Raw genomic sequence first — 8,107 nt, forward strand, 5'->3', positions numbered from 1 at the left:
TTAGAAGTGCACTGAAATACCATAATTACTAGTAAAAGTAATACTAGTAATAATAATAAAAGTAAAAGAAGCCTATTGCCTATTTCAGGGGTTTTCCTGGCTCAAAATGAGGCGGAGGTGGTAAAACCATAATAATGTATTTTAATAATAAGCTAATTAAATTAGTATTTTTTTGTAGATCCTCATATAGCCTAATGTGTTTCCCACATTTTTTGTGGGAGAAGTTTGGTATCTCTAGGGGGGTCCGGTGGCATGCCCCCCCGGAAGAAAATTTTGTACATTTTAAAGATAAATTCATTAATCTGGTGCACTTTGAGTCACCCGAATCCACTGTTAAAAATAAATAATCCACCCGCAAACCGCCCATATTCTTTGATTTAGATATCTGCATCTGATCATCACATTACAATTATTCAAATTCTTAGTGTTAAGCATGATAATATGGTAACATATCACACTGAAGTAGGCTGATTTAAAATGAACATTTATTTAAAATAAAAGTTCTTCTTTTGGCAAAATTACATTTCCTTAATAGCCTAAACAGAGGCTTTACTCCCTTCAAGCTTAAATTGTCAATGTTTCATTACATCACTGTTTGAAAACACTCAGAATAATTTTTTGTACCTTTATAAAGGGCATTTTCCCCTAATTTTATTAAATGTATGATCCATCTTTCATTTCAAATTCTTAAATTTGATAAATATATTCAATTAAAATAATTAGACACTAGGCTGTTACCAATAAAATTAAATAATTTACATTGAAAAATTATAACTTATAAATTATAATTATATGTATTAAATTAGATTATTTTAAATATTTTTGAATATACAAATAAGGAATGTTGAAAAGAATGATACTTTATGAAACTAGCGTTTTGTCATTCAACGTTGACACTTGCTTGAGAAGTTGAAGTCATTCTCTATCTCCATTGATTCTAGCCACGGTGGTTAAAAATGGTACGGTCCACAATAGGGGTGTCTGAAATGGCTTAACATTAAAATGTTCCTACAGTGAAAATAGGAGTTGACTTGTATTGTAACTGTAATTATATTTTTTCACAATATCAGAAAAATTGTCTGACCCTCCCAAAACTGTAATTTCTGTCCCTTTGGGGACAGAATTTCTCATTGGGGGGTATAGTACCCCCCAGTACCCCCTGTAATTCGAACTATGCCTGTTCTCTAAGCTGAACAGCCAATCAGAGTTCTCTCTCTCTCACCGAGAGTATTTCAACATGTCGAATCGGCCGAAAAAAAGCCGACGAGGACCAATGTCAGCCGACTGCGCGGAACACACTGAGAAAACTTTGTCGGCCGACACACAAAAACTGCCCGACCGCCCGACCGCTTGGTGTGTCCCGGGCTTTAAAGTATGTTTCTCAGATAAACTTCTAAAGTCATATGACTTCAGTATAGAGATAGAATACTCTGAACATCTGAAGGTTAAATAAAATATAAGGGTTAGATCAGAGATAGCTTACAATTTCAGGTTACCACTTTCACTGATAGACTACTTTTATGTTACTTCAAAAGTGCTTTTTTGCTCTTTTTGGAGTTCTCAAAAAAATATAGAATGTTTAAAAATGGCATAAATCACATAATCCCTACCTGAGCATCTCTTTTTCATGCAATATTTTGCTTAACACCTCTTCTTGTGTTTCGTATCAAAGAATAAAAAGAAAAGAATACAAAAATGGAACAGCATGAAAGTGAGTGAATTATGATGCATTTTCTTTTTCTTTTTTTCTTCTTTTTCTTTTTTTGTGGAACTATTCCTTTAAACTGACCAGCATCTGTGGACAGCAGAGACTTATTTACCCTGTTAGTTTCGCAGTCTCCACCATCATCAGTTTGTCCATGTAATCTACTTTTTCTGTAAAGAAAGGATGATTTATGAATGATCTGGAAAAGTGTTCACATTAGTCATTTTACTGCGACACCAGAAGGTCTAAGGTCATGAGAAGTGCTCCTACAGTATTATCTGTTCGACAGTGCAGACAGACAGTTATGCAGATTATGCTACTGCGTTTAAAATAAGCACGTTTTAAAAACTTTTGACGAGCTGAGAAGTTAAATCATTTTAGATGATGGTGTATGCCCTTTTGTCAAGCTTGTTTGCAATCTAAAAAAGCAATCTTTGAAAATGGTTTGTGGTTAATACAATAATAATTCAACAGCATAAAAACAAGATTTTTTCTTGCTTACTAGGTCAGCTACACACCATTAATAGTCAACAGGTGGACACCATCAAGTGAGTCAACTTCGTTGTTAGCATTGTGTGTTCATACAAAATAAAAATAAATAAAATACTATGCTCTGTCATAAATTGTAGCTTTCATGTTGTGTTGATGGCCAAACTCAAACTCTCTATAGACATAGAGAGTGATAGCATGAGTCTAAGAAAAGTCAGTGAGGCTTGTAACACATTCCTGAAGAACCCCTTGCCTAATCTGCCTTTTGTCAGATGTTCATTGCGAGAAGCGATAAGGTCTGAGCGCACGTCTATATCTGGGACATGCTTGCTGCATAAGCTCTTAAATAAACCCTTGGGGGACGTCTAGGACTTAATAACCGCTCATCCTCCAGGAAACTCTTTCTAAATTTCTATTTAGCAGAGACATAAGTCACATGTTTGCCGAAAGTTTGGAAAACAGAAGCTTTTCATTTTGTTTATAATGCAAATTCAAAACAGTCTAGAGAGAAAGAATGAATTATTAGAAAGACTTTATTTATTTTGCAGATAAATAAATTAGAGACTAGATTACTTGATTTTGTCCAGTTGAAGACAACACAAAGTAAAACACACACACACACCAAAACAAACAGAGACAGAGTGTACTGTTTACAGTAACATGCACAAAGATATATCATTGACTTTCCAATGAGTTAAGGGGGACTTGGATTTATTGATTGATCGGTTGATCAGTCTCCACAAGGAAATGTTTACACAAAATACAGTACATGATATACGTAACCATAAAATGAAATAAAATAAACATATTAATAAAATAAAGTTAAAAGGTTCTCTACAATGACTGCATACTCAAAAATAATTATATAAAAAAATAAGCAAGGATGCATTAAATTGATCAAAAACTAAATTTGCAATGTTTCTAAAGATTTCTATTTCAAATACATGCTGTTCTTTTGAACTGTCTATTCATTAAAACATTCTTAAAAAAAAATATGGTTTCGACAAAAATATTAAGCAGCACAGCCATTTTCAACATTGATAATAATAAGAAATGTTTGAGCACCAAGTCAGCATATTATTAGAATGATTTCTGAATCATTATGTGAACTGAAGACTGAAGTAATGATGCTGAAAATTCAGCTTTTTCATCACAGGAGGAATACATTTCATTTTAAAATATATTCAAATAGAAATAAGTTATTTTAAATTGTAATAATATTTCACAATATTGCTGTTTTTACTGTATTTTTAATCGGATAAATACAGCTTCAGTGAGCATAAGAGGCTTCTTTTAAAAACAATATAAAATCTTACAGGCGCCAAACTTGTGTATGTATGTAAATGTGTAGTGCAGCTAAAGGGAAGTGGTTGTAATGCAATATAGTCACATTAGTACAGGGATAAACTGTACAGACTAATGGCAGTGGGCAGGAAGGATTCACTGTCTCTCAGTGATACACCAGGGCATGATAATTCAAGAACTACAAGTGCTCTTGTTATGGAGGTCTCCATAATATTTTAAAGTTTGGACAGCACCCTCCTCTTGGCCACCACCTTCAGTGAACTACTGTACTCTCCAAGACAGACCCACAGACTCCACTGCATAAAAATGGCACTTGCTACTGTAGGTTGAATATTCATATTCTGCATATTTTGAATGGTCGACTAAGGCCTTTCTTGTATATGAAGAGTTCAGATGCAAAAGCCTCTAAGTGCCATCTGAAATTTTCTTCTAGAATGATCATTTTTATCAAGCTCGTATATTTAAGTTCAGTAATTTCACTTAAATGACAATTAATAGGTCATTTCCATTGCCATTTAAGTGAAATTACTGAACTTAAATATACAAGCTTGATAAAAAAAAATATCATTCTAGAAGAAAATTTCAGATGGCACTTAGAGGCTTTTGCATCTGAACTCTTCATATGTTCTGGATGTTATTAGACCAGTCAACGCTGCTGTTCAGGTGCATTCCCAAGTACTTAGAGGAATTTACCGTGTCAACATCCTCCCAATGGATGTAAACTGGGGTGAAAGGTTTCCTCTTCCTATTATAAGTCCAGAGCCATCTTCTTTGTTTTTTCCACATTGAGCTTAAGAGGATTCTGGTCACACGGTCCACAAAGACACTAGTGATTCCTCTGTACTATGCCTTCTCTCACACATCCAACAATCAAAGTGTCATCTGAGTATTTCTGTAGGTGACATGACCCAGTGTTGTATTTAATGTCAGCTGTATGAAGAGTTAACAGGAAGGGAGCCAGGACTTTACCCTAGGGAGCTCCTGTAATATTGAGCACCTGATCCGACACACAGTTAAGTCCTACAACAAAACATACTTGAAATCAATTTTTTTGTTTAAAGAAATTAATATATATTGAGCAAGGATGCATTAAATTCTTGCATTAAATTCTGTAAAATACTTTTACATTGCATTGCATTTGCAGAAATATTGATTTCAGATAAATACTGTTCTTTACATTTTTCCATTCATTAGAGTCCAGAAAAAAAAATATTAAGCAGAACAACTATTTTAAACATTGATATTAATCAGAAAGGTTTCTTAAACACCAAATCAGCATATTAGAATGTTTTTTGAAGTATCATGTTCAGCTTTGCCATTTAAAGAATAAATTATGCTCTAAAATATATTACAGTAGAAAGAAAATTATTTTAAACTTTAAAAAACATATATAAAATACAATATGTAAAATACAAGATATATGAAATACAAGGTATATTATAGGTATTTTTGATCATATGCAACTGAGGCTTCTTTATATTATAACAGTAATATAGGTCCAGTGCAATAAATACATAAAAGACACCCTTCATTATAAAGTTCTCTAGATGAGCAAAGGGCAGAGGATATAATCTTGAGGCAAAAAAAAAAGAGTAAAAAATTAGAAAGAAAAATGCAGTTTTTCTGTTTTGCTAATTTGATTCTTGTCATGTATTATATCGTGTAGACCTGCAGTTTCATTGCATAACGTTCATGAAATAAGACATTCATAAAAATGAAATAAGACATGAGTGTGAGGTTGGCTATAAAAATAAAGAGAGAATATGTTGTAGCTTTCTTGGTAGCACATCAAGTAATAGCAGCTATACTGGAGTCATGATGTATTGCAATGGAACTTGCAGTTGATGAAGTATATGCCATACAGTTCATTAAGTATAAGTTTGTTGAAGAGCTGCTCTGACAGATTTGGTGAGTTAATTCAGTTAAACAGACAGACTTATTAAAATGGATAACTCATGGGCCGATTGCATAAACTGCTTAGACTAGTTTTACAAGTTAGTCATCTAATTTTTTTTTCTTCAAGACTCGTCATAAATTCTTTAAGTCAGTTACATAAAAAGGTTGATTGGCCTAATTTTAATCTGAAAATTAAGACTGATTAGCCCTAACTAACTGCTATTTGGTCAGACTAGTTTGAGATGCAGTCTTAACTTAGCAGCTATGCAACCAGCCTACAGTACATTTCATTTTGAGTGATTCATTAACAGAACTGACTCATAAGAACCATTTATTAGTGAATCGGACAACACAGGACACAGTTTGAAAACTGTTGGTATGGGGTTTCAGGACTCCCCTTATGATTTCTTGGAAACTTGAAGGGAGACTACAAATAAATGTCTACTTGCTGAATATTAGCCACTGAACCTGAACAACATTTCAACAGCACATTTTCCCGTCTCACTGCTAAGCTCTAAACAAAAAAGTTCAACCACCCTTAAAATCTACTAAGCATTCTTATGTGCTCCTTAAACATCACCTCACCGAGATCAGGTCGACTCAAAGCATCTGCAAACAATTATAGAAATAGCATGTGAGATACAATATCAACACAGCTGGCCAAACCTGAGTGATCAGCAGAATCACTCAAGGGGAAGTTTTAGTTTTAAGTCAATAATTGCATCCATGTGGTCTATAAAGACGGGCTTTTGTATCAATGTCAGATATTTGTAAATATTATAAGAAGGAATTGATGAAACTATTAGAACCTGGTGCTTTTTGTAGCATGCAGTTATTTCGTGTTGTTGAGTGAGTACGCTACAGTTTGGGGTCAGTAAGATTATTTATTTATTTATTTATTTAAAGACCTTAATATTTTTATTAGATGTGTATTTCAAACAAATGTTGTTCTTTTGAACTTTCTAATCAAAGAATCCTGAGAAAAAAAGAAAAAAAAAGTAGTTTCCACAAAATATTAAGCAGCACAATCATTTTCAAAATTAATGAATATTATATATATATATATATATATATATATATATATATATATATATATATATATATATATATATATATATATATATATATATATATATTATATTATTTTCAAAATTAATAAATATTATATATATATATATATATATATATATTATAAATATTATATAATTTTATTTTTTTTGCAGCAAACAATAATATTAGAATGATTTCTGAAGGATCATGTGACACTGATGACTGGAATAATGATGTTGAAAATTCGGCTTTGCCAACACGGGAATAAATTACATTTTAAAATATATTACAATAGAAAACAGTTATTTTAAATTGTACTAATATTTTACGATATTACTGTTTTCTCTGTATTTTTGATCAATAAGCTAAGAGACTTATATAAAAAAATATATATAAAAAGAAGAAACAACTAGCTGACCACAAACTTTTGAATAAAAAGGTGTATGTTCACAGTGCTTTCATGTATCTAAAATGATTTAATTTGCATTATCATATTTTTAAAATTATGATTTATGAATACATCTTGTATAAGCTGTTCAGGACATGACTTCTTGCAGGTGCTTAGAAATCAGTAACACCCCAAACATACTTTAGCCGCAGTTCCAAATGAGTGGCAAATGAGCATAATCAGTCAATGGGGCTTTCTCTTGATTGCAAACAGCGTAACGTTAAGTTTTGATGTTTTCCACATGGACGATTACCACAAAGTCATTAGAGGGCTGTTATGAAAGCATTCTCAATGACTTTAGCTACCCTTCAGCCTTTTTAAAGGACCGCAGAACATTTATGTGAGTTAATCAACATTGGCCCTGCTTTACTTCTGTTTTTCTGCCTGATGTACCACAGCTCTGGGCAATGATTTGTCAATTGGCAAGTTCCCTGCGTTCCTCAGCCGATGATGGTACCAGAAGAAAGTACAACCCTATACCGAGAGGCTTCATCGCAAAGAATGCACATTGTTTTAGGAGTACAGATCTGGATTGTGTTCTTTTAACTAAACCATGTGACCCCATTTCAAACAAAATGACAGGTTACCGAACTCTGAAAAATATTCCAGTGGAGGAAGATCACAACACAGCACAACACGTACAACACAGTTACACTATGTGAAATAGCTCGAGACCCAGAGAGAAGAAAATGAATAGTGGAATAAAGTCGTTATTTTTGTTTACTTTTTGCGCACAAAAAGTATTCTCGTCGCTTGATAAACTTAAGATCGAGCCACTGATGTCACATGGACTACTTTGATGATGTCTGTATTGCCTTTCTGGACGTGAACAGTATGCCGTCCATTGACTTTCAATGGAGGAACAGAAAGCTCTCGGACTAAATCTAAAATATCTTAAACTGTGTTCCGAAGATGAACGGAGGTCTTACGGGCTTGGAACGACATGAGGGTGAGTCATTAATGACATCATTTTCATTTTTGGGTGAACTAACCCTTTAATAGGTAACCACAGTAGAAATGATACATGTGTGGTTATGTGATCACATTTTCTTGACCTGATGGGAACTCTAGCAGCTTAATTTTGGACTAACTGTAGTTTGTTTATTGAGGATGCAGGACAACCATCTAGAGGTCATGAATGCATGAACTAGCTTTTCTGCATCAGAAACAGATAACATGTTCTGTTCAACATATGAAATATGGTTTTCAAAAAC

Source organism: Abramis brama (genome assembly GCF_963993115.1).
Source record: "Abramis brama genome assembly, chromosome: 2".
NCBI classification, from domain to species: Eukaryota; Metazoa; Chordata; class Actinopteri; order Cypriniformes; family Leuciscidae; genus Abramis; species Abramis brama.